The sequence below is a fragment of the Anolis sagrei genome, chromosome 8 (genome assembly GCF_037176765.1).
Source record: "Anolis sagrei isolate rAnoSag1 chromosome 8, rAnoSag1.mat, whole genome shotgun sequence".
Taxonomy (NCBI): Eukaryota; Metazoa; Chordata; class Lepidosauria; order Squamata; family Dactyloidae; genus Anolis; species Anolis sagrei.
Genome location: NC_090028.1, coordinates 15,838,591 through 15,862,147, shown reverse-complemented (window position 1 = coordinate 15,862,147; position 23,557 = coordinate 15,838,591).

The following is a 23,557-nucleotide window of genomic DNA, read 5'->3' as shown; positions in this document are numbered from 1 at the left end:
AATTGTTTCTAAACTCGTTTCGTTTTTAGGGGTCCATAGCGTTTCATTTTTTTAAAGAATTCCGAAATTTTCCTTTTAAAAATTTCAAAATTTATGAAATTTCGTATAATTACGAATCGATTCGTTAATGGCGGATGCAATTGCGCAATATGCTAAAAAAAAACTCCAAATGGGACAGAGGGAACTTCTGAAGCTTCCCTCTCCCTCTGTTGTTGACTGTTGGTGTGATAAAACAAACAACAACTATAAAACTTGCACCAGACATGCGAAAATAATTACGAAATAATTACGAAATAATTACGAAATAATTACGAAATAAATTGAAAAAAAATTCGAATCGAATTTACTCCTCACACTATTCCTGCATGGCTCAATATTGGATCGTAAGCTAATTTAAATACGAATTAATAACGAATTACGAAATTAACGAACGAAATCGCCCAAGCCTACCATTTAGGGCTTTATAGGCTAACGCCAGCACTTTGAATTGTGCCCGGTAGCAAACTGGCAGCCAGTGGAGCTGGCACAACAGAGAAGTCATATGCTCCCCGAGTGCCGCTCCTGTTAACAATCTGGCTACCGAACGCTGGACCATTTGAAGCTTCCAAGCAGTCTTCAAAGGCAACCCCACGTAGAGAGTGTTGCAGTAGCCTATACGAGATGTAACCAGAGCATGGACTACAATGGCCAAGTCAGACTTCCCAAGGTACAGAAGTCTGGCAGTTAGGCTTGGGCGGTTTCGTTCGTTAATTTTGTAATTCGTTATTAATTCATATTTAAATTAGCTTACGATCCAATATTGAGCCATGCAGGAATAGTGTGAGGAGTAATTAAGATTCGAAACAATTTTTTCAATTTATTTCCTAATTATTTTGTAATTATTTTGAAATTATTTCATAATTATTTCGTAATTATTTCGTAATTATTTTCGCATGTCTGGTGCAAGTTTTATAGTTGTTGTTTGTTTTATCACACCAACAGTCAACAACAGAGGGAGAGGCAAGCTTCAGAAGTTCCTCCTGTACCATTTGGAGGTGTTTTTTTTAGCATATTACGCAATCTCGTCCGCCATTAACGAATCGATTCGTAATTTTATGAAATTTCATAAATTTCGAAATCTTTAAAAGGAAAATTTCGGAATTATTAAAAAAAAACGAAAGCAAGGGCCCCCTAAAAACGAAACGAGTTTAGAACCAAATTTTTCCGTGGTTACCCAAGCCTACTGGCAGTACATGGAGTGGAGATACTGACTAACCAGCTCCCCCCAGCAAAGCTGTTGGATTTAGTGCCCAAAATCGGCCCAGTATAGAGATACCCTTTGGCGAGTTACACATTGGCGAGGAAGGGGACTTGCTGGAATCATACCAACGCCTCCCACAAACAAACCAGAGAGATATTAGACTAAGATTGCTACAGGAAGAGCTCCATGGTAGGATGACTTGATATACAGCATGTATGGGTCAATATAATTCAAAATGATTCATGTTGCATGTGGACATTCTTATATTATTCTGGAAAGTGTCAACAACTAGACATCCCTGAGCCAAATTCAGGTTCCTTGCAGATATTTCTGGCCTCTCGGCTGTCAGTATTCAGCTAAAAGACAAATGTAATATAGATGCATCTGTGAAATTAGGATTGACCAAAAGTAGCATTGGCATAACGGGTCTCAACCTTCCATTGTTAAAATAGTAATATTAGGAGATAGCTGTCTGGGACCTTGTACTCAGTAGAAACATGCCATGTGATTTTGAATATTTTATGGGCATTGTATTGCTGTGCCAAGAATTTTAATGAGCAAAGAAGGCAAACAAACAGTACTTGAGCTTTGCTTCTCCCAAGCAATATCCCTTCTGTTTCTTTTGATACTTTCGGAAAAAAACACACATATAGAACACATTTAAAATTAAGAGGAAGATTGGACTTAGCATCAATCAATACTTTGATAAAAACAGACCTGCCATTCGCTTGCTCCCTCCCTGACCTCTGCCTTCCAGTATCTCTTTCTTTCTTCTTTTAGCTGAGCTCAGTCTTTCCTCATGACTATAGAGAAGGTAAAATAAAGAATGCTATCCCATGTATTTTTAAAGTAAATCAGTTTGCTGCATTGTGCCTCATGGGTGAGATTCAAATGCAGACCATTGTTTGGCAGTAGATCAAGGTATTTTCTTCTCTTTGAGCTGGGAAGTCATTAAATTTCACAAGCCAAACAAAGTTAGGTCTAGTCAGTGTGGGAAAAAGGAAGACACAAAGGTAATCTTAGATTTTGAAGGAAGTTGTTTTGGCAATGTGATGGAAGTTGGTATTATGGTTTAAATCACAACAAAGACATATTCTGAGCAAGCCAACTATATTATTCAGGTGTTGAATGTGTCTTTCTTTCACCAACAAAAAAACAGGTACCTGAAACATGCCATTTGTCAATTTCAAATTCAGACAAAGAGAAAAAAAAAGTACATTTAAAGCTTTACCACACTACGAAGTGGGGTGGGAGAGGAGTTTGCCTCCTCCCACGAAAAAGAGGAATGTAGTTCCGTTTGGGACTACTTCGAAGGGGGCGGAGCCAGGCTCTTAGCACTGGCCTGCCTCCTTCCTCATTCAAGAACTGAACGTCGACCCACCACTCCCGCCCATTAAACAGTGTATTATGGTTGCCATTAGGGGGCCGGGTAGGATTTTTTCCCCTCTTATGTTCTAGGAGGGTTTTTTGCTAGGCCTGGGCGGTTTCGTTTCGTTAATTCGTAATTCGTTAATAATTCGTTAATTTTTCCAATTACAAAACGATAACGAACCATTCTGGAGCAATCATTTAAAAAAACGAATTTTTAAACACGTTTTGTTAATGTTTCGTATTTCGTTATTGTATTCGTTTCGTTATTGTTCTGAGGTCGTTTCGTTATTATTTCCGCATGTCTGGGCCAGTTTTATGGTTTAATTAGTGAAAAAAAATTATAATATCACACCAACAGTCAAGAACAGAGGGAGAGGGAAGCTTCAGAAGTTTTTGGAGGTTTTTTAGCGTATTTCGCGGTCGCGTCCGCCATTAACGAATCGATTCATTATTGTTTTGGAAATCGATTCGTTAATTTTTTACCATTTACAAAATTTCGTAAATATCGAACTTTTTAAAAGGAAAATTTTGTAATTATTTTAAATATCGAAACAAAAAAAACCCCCAAATACAAAGCGATTTTAGAAACAAATTTTTGCGTTGTTACCCAGGCCTATTTTTTGCCTACCCTATACTGTTGCCAGGCAAATAGGGATGGTGTGGCATTAAATAGGTGGTTGCGGTAAACAGTTAGGAAAAGCTAAAATTAGGTGTATGCGGTAAACAGTTAGGAAAAGCTAAAATTTGGTGTATGCCCAAGGCACCCCCTTCAGGGGTGAAGGCCATTAACTAAAACACTCACCTAAGGTTCAATTTGATGAGGTGAAGGGAATTATAATGGCCTAAGAATACGAACAGTATGGTATCAGATATACTGAGGAAAACTTCTCCAGCACATTTCCTTCAGAGGTTGCCCGGATTGGGCCTCCAGGGGACCCGGGGATTTCACCCTAATCAGCCGAGAGGTAGGCCAGGCAGAGACGCTACCTCAGCTTTGCCACCAAGTTCAGAATCCAGTGATTGAGATCCAGTCAAAATTAAACAGGTAACAATTAATAAAAGTTGCCCAGATTTAAACCCAAATATTGATGTGTGGTCTCGTTATTTCAGGGGCGGGCAGGCAAATACATTGACTAACCATCCCCTGCCACCCATTGCTGTGGCCCAGTCTAGTGATCTGTAAAATAAAGTAATGAGAAAGTGTTGGTTTCTAATGTATGTAATTTCTTTATGCTTGTGGGTAAACAGTATTTCTTGCTGTTTCTTTGTCAGTGTTGATGTGGAGATTGTCTGGTTTGCCTACTCTGGAACATGCAACATATAATTGTCCTTCTTTAGGGGTCCCTTTCAAATCTATGATACTATATCTCTCTGTGTGTGAATCATATCTATCTATCATCTATCTATCTATCTATCTATCTCAATGGCTGGATGGCTCTTCGTCAAGAGGGCTTTGATTACGTTTTCTTGCCCTGGTAAAAGGAGTTGGACTGGATAACAAAGGGAAGCAAAGGGAAGAAATCCATCCATTCTGGTTAAAACCGCTTGGGGATCTGACACAATAAAACCAGTCTCTCGCTTAAGACTGACTCGGAAGGCGGGAGGGAAAGGAGGGGGAAATTCATCCAGGCTGCTTTTACACCTCTTTCCAAGACCCAGGCAGAATGGGAGGGGAAGGAAGGGGGGAGGGATTCATCCAGGCTGCTTTAACACGAGGAAGGGCTGAATCATTTCGACTCACTTACTGAATCAGAATGGAAATGGTGGAAAAAGCTTTGAAATAGAAAGGATACTTCTGTGTTCCCAAATTGCTTCGAAATCCCTTCAAAAAGGAATTAGATCCGAATTTATTCCGAATTATGAAGATTCAGGCTGGACCTAAACATGCCTAATGTTAACATTGGAGCCTGTCTGCTGTTCATATTCTTCCCAAAGTGCAGCCTATTCCAGACTTTTGCCAAAATTTCAGAGCATTCTCCAACTTTTCTTTGTATGGGGCTAAATCTGTTCAATCTAGTCACATTAAGACCTTGAAGTTCCTGGATGTCATGTAAATATTCAGAAGTGACTTCTGGTCCACCAGATTTTTTTTTTTGGCTGGTGTAGATTGTATTTTGTGGTCACTATATACACTTGTAGTGTATAATAGGGCTGGGCGATTTCGTTTCGTTAATTCGTAATTCGTTAAAAATTCGTTATTTTTTTTTTAACGAAGCGATAATGAACCATTCTGGAGAAACTTAAAAATGAAACGAATTTTTCAATTCATTTCGTAAATGCTTCGTATTTCGTTATGTATTCGTTTCGTTATTGCATTGAGGTCGTTTCGTTATTATTTCCGCATGTCTGGGGCAAGTTTTATAGTTGTTTTTTGTTTAATTAGTGAAAAAAAAATTATAATATCACACCAACAGTCAACAACAGAGGGAGAGGGAAGCTTCAGAAGTTTTTTTTAGCATATTGCGCGATTGCGGCCGCCATTAACGAATCGATTCGTTGTTGTTTCATTATTGTTTTGTAATTTTTTTACCATTTACGAAATTTTGTAAATATCGAACTTTTTTTAAAGGAAAATTTCGGAATTCTTTTAAATATCGAAACGCAAAAAACCCCAAAAAACGAATTGATTTTAGAAACAAATTTTTCCGTTGTTACCCAGGTCTAGTGTATAAATATGAAAATCTTACTTAATATACATATATGATTATGTACTTAGTAGCCCCCAGTCGCGCAATGGGTTAAACTTTGTGCCGGCAGGACTGGTCAACCAACAGGTTGGTGGTTCGAATCTGGGGAGTGAGGTAAACTCCCATCTGTTCAGCTCGACCTTCTCATGCAGGGACATGAGAGAAGCCTCCCACAAGATGGTAAAACATCAACAAAAAAACCACATCCGTGCATCCCTTGGGCAACATCCTTGCAGATGACCAATTCTCTCACACCAGAAGTGACTTGCAGTTTCTCACGTTGCTCCTGACATGAAGAAAAAAATGTACTTAACAAATATGTTGACTTACAGACTGTTCTTAGCATGTGTTCTCAGTCTTTTTCATAAGTTATAACCATTTATTTCAGGAAAACCACCAGTTATACCAGGAAAAATATTAGAATGGATCATAAAAGAGTCTTTTTGTAAGCATATGGATGGCAATGTAATGATTAGTAAGAGACAGCATATGTTTATCAAGAACAAATTTGGCAAACTAATCGTTCATTCATTCAGGCCACTAGTAAATGATGAGAATGATTTAGATGCCATTTATCTGGATTTCAGCAAAGCAGTTGATGACGTTGCTGGGAATAGAGATTTTTTGTGTGTTTGGGAAAAGCATGAAAGTTACAACTGTTACAAGGAGCCCCGGGTGGCACAGTGGGTTAAACCACTGAACTGCTGAGCTTGTTGACTGAAAGGTCGCAGGTTCGAATCCAGGGAGTGGCGTGAGCTTCCACTGTCATCCCCAGCTTCTGCCAACCTAGCAGTTCGAAAACATGCAAATATGAATAGATCAATAGGTACCACTCCAGCAGGAAGGTAATGGATCTTCATGCAGTCATGCTGCCCACATGACCTTGGAGGTGTCTACAAACAATGCTGGATCTTCAGCTTAGAAATGGAGATGAGCACTAGGCATGTTTAGGTCCAGCCTGAATCTTTGTAATTTGGAATAAATTCAGATCTAATTCCCTTTTTAAGCAATTTCAAAGTGATTTGGGAATCTGGAAGTATCCTTGCCATTTTGAAGCTTTGTCCGCCATTTCCGTTCCAAAGCAGTGAGTCGAAATGATTCAGCCTTTCCCCATGTTAAAGCAGCCTGGATGAATGCCCCCTTCCTTCCCCTCGCATTCTGCCTGGGTCTTAGAGACAGGTGTAAAAGCAGCCTGGGTTAATTCCCTTCCCCCTTCCTTCCCCTTGCATTCTTCCTGGGTCTTGGAGAGAGGTGTAAAAGCAGCCTGGATTAATTTCCCCCCTCCTTTCCCTCCCACCTCTTGAGTCAGTCTTAAGCGAGAGACTGGTTTTACTGCGTCAGATCCCTAATCGGTTTTAACCATAGTGGATGGATTTCTTCCCTTTGCCACCCCCCCCCCCCCTTTCTGGAGTAAAACAACTACTTTCTAATTAAAGACCACCCAATGAAACAGGAAACAACACTTTGAAACCATTAACAATTCAGAAGTCTTGGAAGTTTTGAAAAGGTTTGAACTTTTTTTTCTGTGAAAATTGGAATTTACTTTAGATCTGAACCACCTGTGCCCCCTACATCCGAAACGAGTTTTGAACCATTTTTTTATCAAACAAGCCTAATGAACACCACCACCCAAGAGTTGGACATGACTGGACTTAATGTCAGGGGAAAGCCTTTACCTTTACTTACAACTGTTAGGAACCAGCCTCCCTTTGAGCAGAGTAGTAAATACACCTCATTCTCATGTTGCTTCCCTGAACTGATGTTGTTGTTGTTCATTCGTTCAGTCGTCTCCGACTCTTCGTGACCTCATGGACCAGTCCACGCCAGAGCTCCCTGTCAGCCGTCACCACCCCCAGCTCCTTCAAGATCAGTCCAGTCACTTCAAGGATGCCATCCATCCATCTTGCCCTTGGTTGGCCTCTCTTCCTTTTACCTTCCACTTTCCCCAGCATAATTGTCTTCTCTAGGCTTTGCTGTCTCCTCATGATGTGGCCAAAGTACTTCAACTTTGTCTCTAGTATCCTTCCCTCCAGTGAGCAGTCAGGATGCACTGGTTGGATCTTCTCGCAGTCTAAGGCACTCTCAGAACTTTCCTCCAACACCACAGCTCGAAAGCATCGATCTTCCTTCGCTCAGCCTTCCCTAAGGTCCAGCTCTCACATCTGTAGATTACTACAGGGAATACCATGGCTTTGACTAGGCGGATCTTTGTTGCCAGTCTGATGTCTCTACTCTTTACTATTTTATCGAGACTGGACATTGCTCTCCTCCCAAGAAGTAAGCGTCTTCTGATTTCCTGGCCACAGTCTGAATCTGCAGTAATCTTTGCGCCTAGAAATACAAAGTCTGTCACGGCCTCCACGTTTTCTCCCTCTATTTCCCAGTTGTCAATCATTCTTGTTGCCATAATCTTGGTTTTTTTGATGTTTAGCTGCAACCCAGCTTTTGTGCTTTCTTCTGATACTTACTGAAAATAGACTAGAAGTAACATCAGTTTACAGACTTAGAAAAGTTTACGGATGCTGTCTACTTTTCCATAATTATGGAGTGTCTCCATCCTAACTAGCTAATGAAAATATTAAGTAAAGGTAGGTGATCCAGTCTTCACTCCCCATCTTGTTGATGGAGAAGCAAAACATGGTTGAAGTTAAGGAAAGAAAGTAAAGTAGGAAAAAGACTGAGATTGGGTGTGGGAGTCATTTTGCAAGCATACAAGAATTGAGGGTTGGGTCAAATGTTTAACATGAGTATTAGGTTTCCCTAAAATGATTGAACTTAGAAAATGAATGATGCAGAAAAGATGTACCTTCATTTTTCTTGATGGAATCAGAATACCAGCACCAAATTAACAACTCAGCTTCTGCTGGCATCATAGCACAAACCCTGTCACTACATGCTAAATCCCTTCTGTTATCAGGAAGAAATGTGACATTTAAAGTGTGTCACTTTTCCTCCTTATGCACTGTGACAGGATATTTCCTGGAAGAAAATAAATGAGTTAGAAACTACTTAAATTTAACACCTCAGAATCAACGTCTTAGTGTGTTTGACCTTAACAAAGTGTTAGACTTCTGATGTATACACTTCCTCTGCACATTAGATTTAAAAAGCTCGAGTTCACCCTTAGTTGCTAATGGTTTGGTTTGCAATATTCTTACATCTGAAAATAAAGTTGGCAAGTATGTAATTAGGCATCTATTTCTGCTTTGCCAGCAGAGTCAGAGACTAGGGGAAATGCACTGAACTACATATCTTCAAGATCGTTTCCTATCACAAGAGTGTCATGTGTTTCCAAGTTTCCTTGGTAAGTTTTGAGAGTTGTGCTATGAAATTAGTTTCCATAGGTTGAGAGCATATCCTTCAATGGACTTGATTTGTTATGGTTAACTTCTCAGCTACTTTTGAAAAGTATGTCCCAGTTCTTCTCTATACACTTCACTTTCCTTCTTTGTCCCCAGATTACTTTGGTTGCTGCAAACTAAGTTTTAAATAGTTTTTCTCAGAATTCGGCAGAAGAGAAAGAAGACAAAGGGGTGAAATTGTATCATTTTTCCCGGTGTTTTGGTTTTCTGGGTCACCTTGGAGGTTAAGATCTTCCGGGGAAACCCTGCTCTCAGCCCCACTTCCTTCACAGGTGTGGTTGGCAGAGACAAGAGACAGGGCATTTTCAGTGGTGGCTCCTCACCCGTGGAACTCCTCAGCAAAATTAGATCAGCTCCCTCCCTCCTGGCCTTCAGAAAGAAAATCAAAATATAATTATTAGACCAAGCTTTTGGATAATAATTTTCAGTATACTTTGACCCCAAGGGCAATAACACCAAGGCATTTTTGTCATGATGTTGGATCTTCCTTAACAATTTAACATCAGATTTCCCTTCCTGGTACAGACAGGTCACTCTTGGTCTAATATTGCCTGGGCTTGAGAGCTCATGGTAAAAAGAGGCACACTTCTATCATGCCTAAACCAGAAGAAGATGAAAGACCCTCTCTACACCCCAGATGCCATTGCCCTTGTTCTGTCTTCCAGGAACATAGTTTGCATTACCTTTTAGTTGCATGGAATAGTGTTCTTTTGCATTTCCCCAGGGCTGCTAAAAACCCAGCAGCACCCTGGAAGTAAACAGTATCAGAGTCTGCAAAGCCAGCCTGCAGGCCCTTTTGTAGCTATTGGTTTAGGAAAGTATCTCTTTGGGTTAGGAGTCTGCCTTTTTTCCTGGGCTTGAGATCTTCATTTTGGAATCTCCCCTGCCTCCTTCAGTTTTAGAGAAAAGCCTCAGATGTGCTGTAAGGCCAGTCAGAGAGATCTGAAAAAATCATTGTAAGTACAATTGAGAAAAGGAAAGAATTGAGTTATTAAGAAAGGCAATTGAGTCTTAATTCAGTCTTAAATGAGTTATAGATAGCATATTGAGATTTTGAGTATAAAGGATTATTGAGATAGTTATTGTGCATTGTTTGCTTCATCTCCAAAACTAACCTTGTGTTGTAGTTCAGTGTGTTGCTCGAGTTGCTACTCCTAGTAGCAGGGAAAACGGGTCTACTTTAGAGTCAGAGGGAGAACAGCAGCATCAGCACATTAGAGAAATCATTATGGCTCCAAGCGATACTGACACATTCCCAGGTTTCTGATTGGGAGATAGAGGATGGTGAAGGGAGCAGAGGTGTAAAGAGGGCTGCTCGGAAGCCAGAGTCTGAAAGGGAATTACAAAGGAAGCATATTCGGGAAATACTTTGTGCACCAACAGAGGATGAAGATTTCGTTGGGTTTGAAAGGAGTTCTGGGACTGGGAGTGATATGGAAGATGATGAGGAGTTAAATTGGACCCATGTGCAAAACATAAGGGATAAATGTAATCAGCCCACCTCAAGTGAGGAATTTGAGGGGTTCACTGGAGATTGGCAGCCAGGGGACTCTTGGCAGGATCTGAGTCCTGATAACTGTTGGCAGAGGTGGAGGGATGGGCATTCAGCTGCAGGTTTGGGAGCAGCTGGGAGTGATGACGAGAGGGTGGGGAGCTCATCAAGCTCTGAAGAAGAATTGTAAGATAAAAGGAGGTTCAGTTTGACCTGTAAGTCGCAGAAGGCAAAGTGTCTTCATGGAACATAATTCTTGTACCTGCCAACTTTCCACCTTGGGTCCTGGGCTATAGCTTCATGTGTTCCTGTGCTCCTGTTTCCTGGGTGACTTCAACGTTCCAGCATTGCTTCTCTACGGAATTGACTACGGACCGGTTTGACTTCGCTTTTGGACTTCTGGACTTTGTTTGCTAATATCTTTGTGACTTTAACAACTTTCAGTTTTGAAACAACGTTTTTCAGCGTTAAAGACTGTGTTCTTGCTACATTTTGATTTTTAAGCAATTCGCTTCATCTTTAGTTAATCCGGATTAATAGGCAGAGCTATAATCCGGATTATATTTTTGTTTCTCCTATTGACTTTTTTTTGGTTCCAAATTTCTCCAGCAGACCTTAGCACTGTAGTTAAGTGCTTTATAGGTCCTTTTGTTTGCAACAAAGCTGTGTTTGAACCTTTAATCTGTGTCTGGCGTGATTTAAGGCTTCTGGGTTCTGACACCTTGGGTTGGAATAGGGAAGGCCTACGCTTTCTAAAAAATAGTAGCTCAGGATTGGGGTAAAAAGATCTCAGGATTTTTTCTACCATTTGGAGGAAGGCAACTCAGCGACTAGAAGAAAAAAGAAAGAAAGAACATCTCTATGTTTTCACCAATTGACTGTTTTGTTTGTAACTTTGCCAAGCTGTGCCAAGTCTGCAAGGACTTTAAGAAATAAAAATTCTGTTTTGGTGTTCAAACCTGTAGTAGCCTCAGTTGCTGGGAATCTCAAGCTTCTAAAGAAAGACCCCCGCGGTCCACCCAGACAAAGAGAGAAGCACATTTTAGTCTTATTTTTATAGGATCTGGGTGCGACGGCACAGCCCTAGCCTGATCATAGAGAAAGAGAAAAAATTGAGTGTGTTCTGAATGTAATCCTTTCTCTACTACCATTCCCATTCCCAGAGGTACCCAGATTGTACTCCTGGTCAGTCGCAAGGCCGAACAGGGCATAGGGTTATAGCCTGTGTTGGATGGCGTTACACTCCCCCTGAAGACGCAGGTTCGCAGTCTGGGTGTGATCTTGGACTCATCGCTGAGCCTGGAACCCCAGGTTTCAGCGGTGACCAGGGGAGCATTCGCACAATTAAAACTTGTGTGCCAGCTGCGCCCATACCTTGGGAAGTCTGACTTGGCCACGGTAGTCCACGCTCTGGTTACATCCCGTATAGACTACTGCAACGCTCTCTATGTGGGGTTGCCTCTGAAGACTGCTCGGAAGCTTCAATTGGTCCAACGATTGGCAGCCAGGATGCTAACAGTAGCGGCATTCAGGGAGCACACAACTCCTCTGTTGCACCAGCTCCACTGGCTGCCAATTTGCTACCGGCCACAATTCAAAGTGCTGGCTTTAGCTTTTAAAGCCCTAAACGGTTCTGGCCTGACCTATCTGTCCGAACGCATCTCCTCCTATGAACCAGTTAGGACGTTAAGATCGTCTGGGGAGGCCCTGCTCTCGGTCCCGCCGACTTCACAAGCACGCCTGGCGGGGACGAGAGACAGGGCCTTCTCAGTAGTGGCCCCCCGGCTGTGGAACACCCTTCCTACAGACATTAGATCGGCATTATTGGCATTCAGGAAGAGAGTGAAGGCCTGGCTCTTCAAACAGGCTTTCAACTAAGCAGTGCAACTGATTGATTACTGGAATATGGATTAATGGACAACGAGATCGGATGCTGATTCTATTGATGAGACATGATGGATTGTTGTTTTCCTCTATTGTTGTATTGATTTCCTGATGTTAATTAACTGATATTACTGTTTTAAATGACTAATGATTTTGTACTGTATTGTTGATACTGGTTGTTAACCGCTCTGAGTCGCCGTTGGCTGAGAAGAGCGGTATACAAGTGAAGTAAATAATAATAATAATTCCCTTGTGTGTCCTATCTTATTTATATTGTAATCTTGTGGGCAAGAATTATCAAATCAAATCTGAGAGTATATTCGACTGAAGAGTGTGATATAAATGCAATAAATAAATAAATAAATAAATACATATCCCCATATATCCTACAGAGCATTTGGCCACATCTGGAGGCTAAAAATACTTAGGACTTCCAGGCACATACCTATCTTCTTACCCTCAGCTGTTTCCAAGCCTTCATTCTAAAAACAATTGAGAGTTCACTAAAACTCACAGACAGCAATCCTCTTACCTCCCCAAAATAAATGAACCAATCTGAACTAACCTGTGAAACATTTAACAAAGATTGATCTTAAGACTATAGCAGGCTAAATATTGTGTATTTTTACTCCTGCAGGTTGCATTTCAGGGAAGAAAAGTATCAAGTGAGAAATGATGGTGAAGAGGCTGAGATAGGGAAAGTTTCCACTGGGCATGGAGACAATACTTTGCTATTTATTTATTTCCAGTATTTATACCAGGGGTCCCCAAAGTTTTTGAACAGAGGGCCAGGTCACAGTCCCGCAAACTGTTGGAGGGCCGGATTATAATTTGAAAAAAAAATGAATGAATTCCTATGCAATCTGCCAATCTGCACATATATTATTTGCAGTGCAACCCCTCCCCCCCCCCCCGAAAAAACAAAAATCCACACTTCTATATAAATAAAAATGTAATGTTTGTTTGTGGGATTAACAGAACTCAAAAACCACTGGACGGATTGACACCAATTTTGGACACAAGACACCTAACAACCCAATGTATGTCCTTCACACAAAAAATTGATTTTGTCATTTGGGAGTTGTAGTTGCTGGGATTTATAGTTCAATTACAATCACAGAGCATTTTGAACCCCACCAATGATGGAATTGAACCAAACTTGGCACACATTTCTCTCATGACCAACTGAAAATACTGGAAGGGTTTGGTGGGCAGTGTCCTTTCGTTTTGGAGTTGTAGTTCACCTACATTCAGAGATCATTGTGGACTCAAACAATGATGGATCGGGATCAAACTTGGTACAAATACTCAATTTGCCCAAATTTGAACACTGGTGGAGTTTGGGGAAAATAGAATCTTGATATTTGGGAGTTGTAGTTGCTGGGATTTATAGTTCACCTACAATCAAAGAGCATTCTGAACCCCATCAACGATGGAATTGAACCAAACTTGGCACACAGTTCTCCCATGACCAACAGAAAATACTGGAAGGGTTTGGTGGGCAGTGTCCTTTGGTTTTGGAGTTGTAGTTCACCTGCCTCCATAAATCACTGTGAACTCAATGATAGATCTGGACCAAACTTGGCACTGATACTCAATATGTCCAAATGTGAACACTGGTGGCGTTTGGGGGTTGTATTTGCTGGGATTTATAGTTCAATCAAAGAGCATTCTGAACTCCAGCAATGATGGAATTGAACCAGTCTTGGTACACAGAACTCCCATGAACAACAGAAAATACTGGGTTTAGTGGGCATTAGCCTTGAGTTTTGGAGTTGTAGTTCACCTGCCTTCACCACGCCGGCATTCCCTGGCCACGCCCACCCAGCACCGCTCCGTCAATTGCGGACACCTTCTGCTCCAGCCGCTCTACTCTGCAGAGGACCCACCTGGGAGGCTTCTCCTTTCCACACAGGCAGAGCGGCCGGAGCAGAGGGTTCCCGCGATTGGCAGAACGGCGCCGGACCTTTTGACTACGGTGTTATCTTTGCTGTCAGTTTTGTTTTACTAACTAGGCCAGGCCGCGCGAGCTGGAGAAATGCCCTCGGCGGGCCGCATATGACCCGCGGGCCGTAGTTTGGGGGGCCCTGATTTATACCATATACTGCCCTTCTCAACCCTAAAGGGGACTCAGGGAAGTTCACCATGTTGGCAACAATTTAATGTCATCAATAAAAAAAGTAAAAAACTTCAAAATTGTCCCTCCTTTGATAAAACATTAAACACAGCACATAAAATAACATCACATATCACACAAAGACATTGCTGTTGTCCGTAAACAGTCTTGGATCATTTCATTTTCAACTTTCACTTTAGCTTTAAATATTTGATGGGCTAAATGCTTGGTTACACAGCCAGGTCTTTAGCTATCTCCTAAAGTGTCATGTATCATGTTCTGCAATTGGTGGTGGTAGGCCTAGCAGTTGGTGATGGAAAGGTTAATTTTTTTAAATTATTATTTTTAAAAATTTTAAATTATGACATTTGGCTCAGCCATAGGTTTTTTAAATGCTTGTGTGTTACTGTTTATTGTTTATTGCGTATTTTTTGTTTATGTGATTTATATTAATTGTATTGTATTTATTGTTTTTGTTAATTGCTTTTGTTTATTGATGTACTGTGGGCTTGGCCTCATGTAAGCCACACCTAGTCCCTTGGGGAGCGGGGTATAAATAAAGGATTATTATTATTATTGTTGTTGTTATTGTTGTTGTTGTTGTTGTTGTTGTTGTTGTAAGTCTTAGTTCTAAAGCAGTGGTTCTCAACCTGTGGGTCCGCAGGTGTTTTGGCCTACAGCTCCCAGAAATCCCAACCAGCTGTTAGGATTTCTGGGAGTTGAAGACCAAAACATCTGAGGACCCTCAGGTTAAGAAACACCATTCTAAAGGGTTGAGTAATCTGTAAGAGTTCATGTGTGAAAGCAATTAAGGGTGGAGGTATGCAATAGATAGGTTGTGGCTGGGTGTTTCTGAATATCATGAGCTAACCTTGGGACTGATCTTCAGGAGAAAAATATTTGTTTTCCTTTGGTGGTAGATGCTGCTGGTTTTTCCCCAGGTTTGTGGATTTCTGTTATCCTAACCTGTCTCCTGTACTCTTGGAATGTTGAGTCTCTGGACTGGCTTTTGACTACAGTATAGACTCTTGATCCCTGGACTTTGTTCATTGAACTCTTGGTGTTTGACCACTGGACTGGGCCCTTTGACTACAGTGTTATCTTGAACCTGCAACAGTATTTGCTGTCAGTTTTGTTTTATATTCTGTGGCTGAGTGCTATCTTTATGTTTTATGTTTTGGACTATTAAAACAGCTAGCAAGTAAGTGCTCTTTTAATTAAACTGTTTGATACAAAAAAGGTATTTGTTTCATTCACCTCTGCCTGAATAACAGCAGAGCCCTGGCATGGTGACATAAAGGTCAGGAGGGAGGAGGCTGATCTCACTTGGGAGGGAGTTTCACAGCTGTGGGGCCACTACCGAGAAGGCCCTGACCCTCGTCCCCACCAGCCGCAAGTGGACCTGCTCTCGATGGGGCCAAGAGCAGGACCTCCTTGGAGGATCTTAACCTATGAACTGGTTCATAGAGGGAGATATGTTCAGTCATGTAAGTTGGACAGGAGACATTTAAGTATTTATAGGCTTTACAGGCTAATGCCCTTTGAATTGTGTTGGTAGCTAATAGGCAGCCAGTGGAGTTGCCACAACAGGGGGTTGTATGCTCCCTGTTTGATGCTCCAGTTAACAACATGGGTTTACACTCAAGCAATTCAGTATAGGATCATTTACAAATCATGCTAGGTGGACAGATCGTCTAACCAACCTGAACAATTTCCTAAATTTCCAAAAGAACAGGATAGACAACTACTGATTAGTGACAGCTTCTTATACTTCTGCTTCACTTCCTTTTTGTAACTATGATATGTAGGGGAAAATATAATAATCTCAAACCATTTTAACTGTCAGAGAATAACAAGGTTTTCACATTTGCATCGAGGGTTCCCTGAAAAATAATAATAAATGCAACCCAATCTGTAATTCAAACTTTTCGTTATGATATGGATACGAGGATTTTATTACATTAAAAGAGGAAAATATGTTCTTTTAGTGTGTCTTACCTTCAGATCTGACAATTTTGCCTGATACATACAATGATAGTGCTAGTCTAACTGCCAGAGATCTATGGTTCCCAGACTTCAAAATGATGCCCTTAAATTATTACATTCAGCTTGTGCTTTTTTCCCTCATCACAATCTGCCGGTTTAAGGAAAAGGGTGGGGACAAGAGCAGTACCAACGCCATCAACAATTTCCTTCTTTCTCATGACAATTAGAGTTAGATGTATCTTCATCCTCTTCCTCTCCCACTTTACACTGGGCACATGGGTTGTTGTAGGTTTTTTCAGGCTATATGGCCATGGTCTAGAGCAGCGGTTCTCAACCTGGGGGTTGCGACCCCTCAGGGGGTCATTTGGCCATTTTCTGGGGGTCGCGAAGCCGCATTGGCTAGCCACGCCCCCTCCAAAATGGCGGCCGACCCCTTGCGCCATCGGCATTCCCGCGCGCGATGCCATCCGCCTGTCCCTCGCTTCCTTCTGATGGCAGAAGTGGTGAGGGATGGGTGAGTGGCTCCTAGGGCGCCCTCACCTGCTCCGCTCTCCTGCCAGCCGGCAGGAGTGCGGAGCAGGCAGGGGCCTTTGGGGCAAGGCCTTGCGCCAGGCGCCCTCGCCTGCTCCGCTCTCCCGCCAGCAGACAGGGGTGCAGAGCAGGCGAGGGCTCTTCGTTGCAGGTGAACTATAAATCCCAGCAACTGCATATCCCAAATGTCAAGGTCTATTTTCCCCAAACTCCACCAGTGTTCACATTGGGGCATATTGAGTATCTGTGCCAAGTGTGGTCCAGATCCATCATTGTGTGAGTCTGCAATGCTCTCTGGATGCATGTGAACTACAACTCCCAAACTCAAGGTCAGTGCTCACCAGACCCTTCCAGTATTTTTCGTTGGTTGTGGGAGTTCTGTGTGCCAAGTTTGGTCCAATTCCATCATTGGTGGAGTTCAAAATGCTCTTTAATTGTAGGTGAACTATAAATCCCAGCAGCTACAACTCCCAAATGACATAATCAATTTTCCCTCCAACCCCACCAGTATTCAAATTTGGGCAAATTGGATAATGCAAGGTAAAAGTTTTCCCCTGACATTAAGTCCACTCGTGTTCAACTCTGAGTTGGTGCTCAATTTCTAGGCCAAAGAGCCGGTGTTGTTCATAGACACCTCCAAGGTCATGTGGCTGACATGATGGCATGGAGTTCTGTTGTTGGGTATTTGTGCCAAATTTGGTCCAGTGAATGAAAATACATCCTGCATTTCAGATTTTTACATTATGATTCATAACAGTAACACAATTATAATTAGGAAGTAGCAATAATAATAATTTTATGGTTGGGGGTCACCACAACGTGAGGCACTGTATTAAGGGGTCGCGGCATTACGAAGGTTGAGAACCACTGGTCTAGAGGCATTCTCTCCTGACGTTTCACCTGCATCTATGGCAAGCATCCTCAGAAGTACTGGGCACATGATTTATAAATGATCCTATACTGAATTGCTTGGGTGTAAACCCATTGTCATCATTGAGAATAACTTTTTAAGACTATATGCTACAGGCCTCCAAAAGCATCCAACTAATTTCTATTATAATTTCCAGACAAGTTTGAAAGGCCTTGAACAAATTACTGTACTAGAGTTGTAGCTTGCAAAAGTAATATTTTCCTCTAGCCCTGAACTTGGTTGTATACCTGCTGCTCATATCTGGATATTTCTGGAAACATCTTCCCTTTGAATTCTTTTCTTCCCCGTGGAAGTGAAAATCCTAGCCTGAAAAGTCTTTCATCAATTATTTTTTTGAGGAAACATCGCCTTCTCGACGAGTATGCATTTCTTTTTGGAGATAAATGTTAGCATTCCTGAAGACTTTATCAGATTTGCCCCAGGATGAGAAGCATTATTTTTTTTAAAAACCCAAACAAAAAACAAACATCATTTCTCATAGAGGTGTGTGCATGTGTGTGTGGTAAAATGACTTCTTAAAATAACTCTTTGGAGATTTTTGTTTTATGTTATTTCACATCTGTTCAAATTTTATAGCACTTTGGACTGGGGTTTTTAATCTGTTTCCAAAGTAAACAACTGCTAATGTTTATTGTCTCCATTGAGGTTCCATAAATCTCTCGCTTTCTTATGATTGTACATGCATACACATATAAACATAGACACACGCATAGCCCTAAATTGTTCCGGCCCAAGATACCTATCTGACCGCATCTCGAGCACACCAGGACTTTGAGATCGTCTGGGGAGGCCCTGCTCTTGATCCCGCCTGCTTCACAGGCACGCCTGGCGGGGACGAGAGACAGGGCCTTCTCGGTGGTGGCCCCTCGGCTGTGGAACACCCCGTGGACATCAGACTGGCTCCTTCCCTGATGATATTCCGCAGGAAATTAAAGACTTGGTTGTTCAAGAAGGCGTTCGAACAAGAAGTGCAATGATTGGTAATGACTATAGGAATGGAACAACGGAAAATGATACTGGACTGTGGTTTAAACGATGAGACGACGTGAATGGCTTTTTGTATTATTGATATTGTTGATGTTTTTGATGATGATGTTTTTGGTTATTGCTAGATTGATATTTTAGATTGTGTCTTGAATTTTGAACCTTGTTTTTTCTATGTTGTACACCGCTGTGAGTTGCCCCCGGGCTGAGAACAGCGGTATATAACCAAAGTAAATAAATAAATAGATAATAAATACACACAGAGAGTGAATTCTTGATTCTTTATTAATTTTACTGATTTTTAAAAGAAATGTGTGAAAAAAATCTACGGAAGTTTTTATTTGAGAAACATAACAAAATTCTTTAGTTTTAAAGAAGGGTGTTATACCTAGAAGTCTGTTCCAAAAAGCAGTGGATTTTGGACAACAAACCATGACCCCACATCAGTCAGGATATTCATACTTTTTTTCTCCTTTAAAATATTATTTCCAGCAAAAATTTTGCCACAATGCCATATCATCCTACCAAACTGAACATATGATGAAATAATAGTCTTCTAATAATGATCTAGTCCCCTGATGGCGAACCTATGGCATGTTTGTCAGCACTTACATGCGTAGCCATTTTCAATGACACGTGGCAGCATGCAGTCGCATACATAGAAGTATGAGGCTGCAGTAGCCAATGATGAAACATTTGCTGTAATGTATTGTAGTCACAATACATTACATTGAGGGGTCCCCCGGTGGCGCAGTGGGTTAAAGCACTGAGCTGCTGAGCTTGTTAACCAAAAGGTCACAGGTTCAATTCCGGGGAGCGGCGTGAGCTTCCGCTGTCAGCCCTAGCTTCTGCCAACCTAGCAGTTCGAAAACATGCAAATGTGAGTAGATCAATAGGTACCGCTCCGGCGGGAAGGTAACGGCGCTCCATGTGGTCATGCTGGCCACATGACCTTGGAGGTGTCTATGGACAACGCCGGCTCTTCGGCTTAGAAATGGAGATGAGCACCACACCCCAGAGTCAGACATGACTGGACTTAATGTCAGGGGACAACCTTTACCTTTTATTGTAGTCACTCTGTACCGGAGGTCTGTAGGCCAATACAACTCCGGCACAGAGCATCTAGTTCTGGGACTTCCAGTTAGGCTGTTAGAGAATCTTTGACCTCACTTCTGGCTGGTGGAGCAGGGAGCAGTGCAATGCCACGGGGGATGCATCTCTGGGGCCCTGTGATCACCATTACCAGCAACCACATAACCACAACAACCACCATCCAATCTACTGTTCTGGGGTGTCGTGGATTTCTAATTAACCATCATTACTGAGATAAGTGAGGGGGGAGTTGGAAGAGGCAAGGGCCTGTGCTATGGGTGCAATTTCTCACCATTACAAATAGCAGCAGCCATTAAATTTACATAAACAACGCAATCTTGCAGCATAGTACAGACTCCATTTCACCACTATTACTGTTGTGCATCCTTATGAACCCCTATTTCTGCTTATTAACCCTGGCCTTTCCTAAAAGACAGTTACATGTGCCTTCCTGTGGTCAGTTAGGCTAGTTATCCCCTAATTGCCTAAAGTTATACTGTATATTGTAATTATACATTTTTGTTATTTAAACTTTAAATATCGTGAAATTATGGGGTTTTTTTCTGAAGGTAACACACTACCCAAGTTATGCTCAGTTTTTGGGCAAAGTTTGACACACCAAGCTCCAAAGGTTGCCCGTCACTGATCTAGTCTATTTGACTTTTATATAGGCCATCAGGTAATGTCCACCTATGCAGTTGCTGCTTTTGTATTCCCATTGCCACTCCCCTTGCCTAACATTAACAAGCCCTGTTTTGATTAGTGTTCTATTTCCTCCTGGACTCCAGTATATCTTATGCTGCCTCTGTAATTGTAATTGGATATGAGTAAAGATTGTGTTCATAAGTTTCCCTGAAGTTAATATGATTCAATCCAACTTTGCATAACATCCTTTGACTGCTTTTTATACATCTCTCTTTCCTATTAATGCCACCCATTCTTTCTTAAATTTTAATTTCCTAAGTAAATGTATTGTTTGATTGTGTCTGCATTTTCTTGATTCATGTTTCTCATATTGTTTCTTGTCATTGCTAGGTATCAAAGTTTCAAAAATTGTTTTGGATCCCGGGATCTAGAATGCTCTGGGTGACTTGTACAGGTCTTTATTAAATCTTTTGAGGTTTTTTTAGAGGGGAAGAAAACTCATTAGGAAAAAGGTTTTGTAAAAAATGTTTTGGTTCTCATGTAAGTGCTCATCCAGAAGGAGAAAAAAATTCTGGAACTATTGGAATTTTCTATATCATTTTCTATTGAGTTTACTTGCATTTTACCATATTTTCACCCGAACTTTTTCTTGACATTTCTTGTGTTTTCTACATTTTCCTTTTTTGTGTTCTTCTTCCTTCTCCTCTTACTCATCCAGTATCACATTTTGAGTCATGCAATATTTCATAAATTTCCACCATTTTTAATGAGCCTTCATTATTATTGTTATTACTTCAGAATTGTTTCGTTTAGGTACAAACGTGTTTCCTAGAACAGTTGGTTAGTTAATGTATTATTGAAGGTGTTCATGGCCGGAATCACTGGTTGTTGTATGTTTTTCCGGGCTATATGGCCATGTTCTGGAGGCAAATTTTCTCCTGACGTTTCGCCTGCATCTATGGCAAGCATCCTCAGAGGTAGTGAGGTCTGAGACCTCACTACCTCTGAGGATGCTTGCCATAGATGCAGGCGAAACGTCAAGAGAAAAATTGCCTCCAGAACATGGCCATATAGCCCGGAAAAACCTACAACAACCCAGTTGGTTAGTTAGTTTTGGGAAAATGCAAATATACTGATACATTTCATTTCAGGAAATACTTTGTTAATTTAAATTGACTTGGGAAGTAGGAATGAAAAATCCTTGGTAATGTTGGGAATTATCAGGGAATACTTTGAATTGAAGACATTATACGGATCACCAAAATAAAATATATTTGTATAGCAACAAAATCTGAGATCTTCAAATATCATTTCACATATCAAAGGGCCATACGTAGAATGTATTGCATAAGTACCTTCTCTTTCTATCAACTTTGTTGAAAGGCCTGTAAATTGTTTATGCCTTAGTATGGCAACACATTAGGTTTAGTTCTTCAAGCAAAACACTAGACTAAAGTAAGCATGAAATGAAGGAAATATGCCAGACTCAAAGAGACACACTGAAATAAGATATTCAAACTTACTTCCAATGTACATCAGTATAATAGACAAGTACATCATGGTTGGTTCTGGTCAATGTGGAATACAAATAGATCAGTCACGATTTCTTCAATAAGCAGATGAAGATTGTGACTGACCAGTTTGATCAATGCAAGTTTTATAATAGATGTCACTGACTATTGTGGATTCAGCTCCTTACTCGGAGTCCCATAGGTCATGTCCTAATATCTTCCTGAGTACAAACCAGAGGTACATTAATAGGAAACCAATAATGGAATCAAAAAAAGAGTTACCAATCAGAACACAATGGAAACCGCTGAGTGTGTAGTTTCAATTCTAACTAAACAGTGGAACAAAACACAAAGGCAGGAAACTAACATTCAAGGGGAGATTGAAGAGGATAAAGAATTGCCACTAAAGATAACAAATATGAGCCCACTAACAATTCACTTTCATTAGTTTTCAAGGCATTGCTAATATCAATACACTTTTAAATATCCACTACAACAATCTAGGATCTGTGTTTCCAGATGGTATACCAATTACCACTGAAATTGCTTAAAAAAGGTTGTTGAACTCGATCCAGGCATGAATGCAGACACTAACACCTACCTACACCAGCTTAAGACCCAATCACACATTTTAATGAATTACTTGTCATCATGCAACTTTTAAAAGTGAAAGGGCTACTATTTATATAAGAACATATGTAACACATATTAGAATGTCCAATATCTTAACTAGTCCCTTCCCTCCTCTCCAAAAACCCATAATGAAGGAGATTCATTTTAGTAATATGGGGCAAGAATGGTTTTAGCAGACCTGAATATGCAGTTATGACCAGTATTATTAGCTACTAGCTGTACCCGCCACGCATTGCTGTGGCCAACCTTCCCTCCCTCTTTCTTTCCTTCCTTCCCTCTTTCCTTCCTTTCCTCTATTTCTTTCCCTTCCTATTTCTCTTCTTCTTTCTTCCATTTCTACCTGTTTCTATCCCCCTTTCTTTGCTCTTTGGTTACATCCTTCCTTCTCGCCTTCCTTCCTTCCCTGTCTTTAGTTCCTTCTCTCCTTCATTCACTGTCTTTTTCCTTGAATTTTTTAATTTCCTTCTCTCCTTCCTTGCTTCTCCATCTATCTTTCTCTCCTTTCTTCTTTCCTTCCTTCTTTCCCCCCTTCATTCCTTCCCTCTTTCCCTCCTTCTCTCGTTACTTCTTGACTGTCCCTTCCATTTAATTTGTTATATATATATATATATATATATATATATATATAGTAATCTATTTAACAATATATAAAATATTGTATTTATATCTTACATAGAAAGAAGAAAAGGAAGAAGGAAGGAGGGACAGGAAAGAAGGAAAAAAGGAGGGAGGGAGGGAAGGAGGGGAAGGAAATGAAGAAAGGGAAAGAAGGAGGAAAGGGAGGGAGGGAGGAAAAGAAGGAAAGGCAGAAGAAAGGAGGGAGAGGAAGGAAGGGAAGGAGGGAAAGAAGGAAAGGAAAGAGAAGGAAGGAGGGAGGGGAGGGACAGAAAGGAAGGAGAGGGGAGGAAAGGAAGAAAAGGAAATAAAGGGAGGGAGTCCTTTCGGGTAGAGTGTGGCAGTCTGGATGTTAATAGGAGAGAGAGAGAGAGAGAGAGAGAGAGTTTTAAATGTTTGCTCGTGTTGCCAGAGACAGCCGAGCAGGTCAAACAGAAAGGAAAGAGTTAAAAAAGAAAGAAGGATCTACAGAAAGTC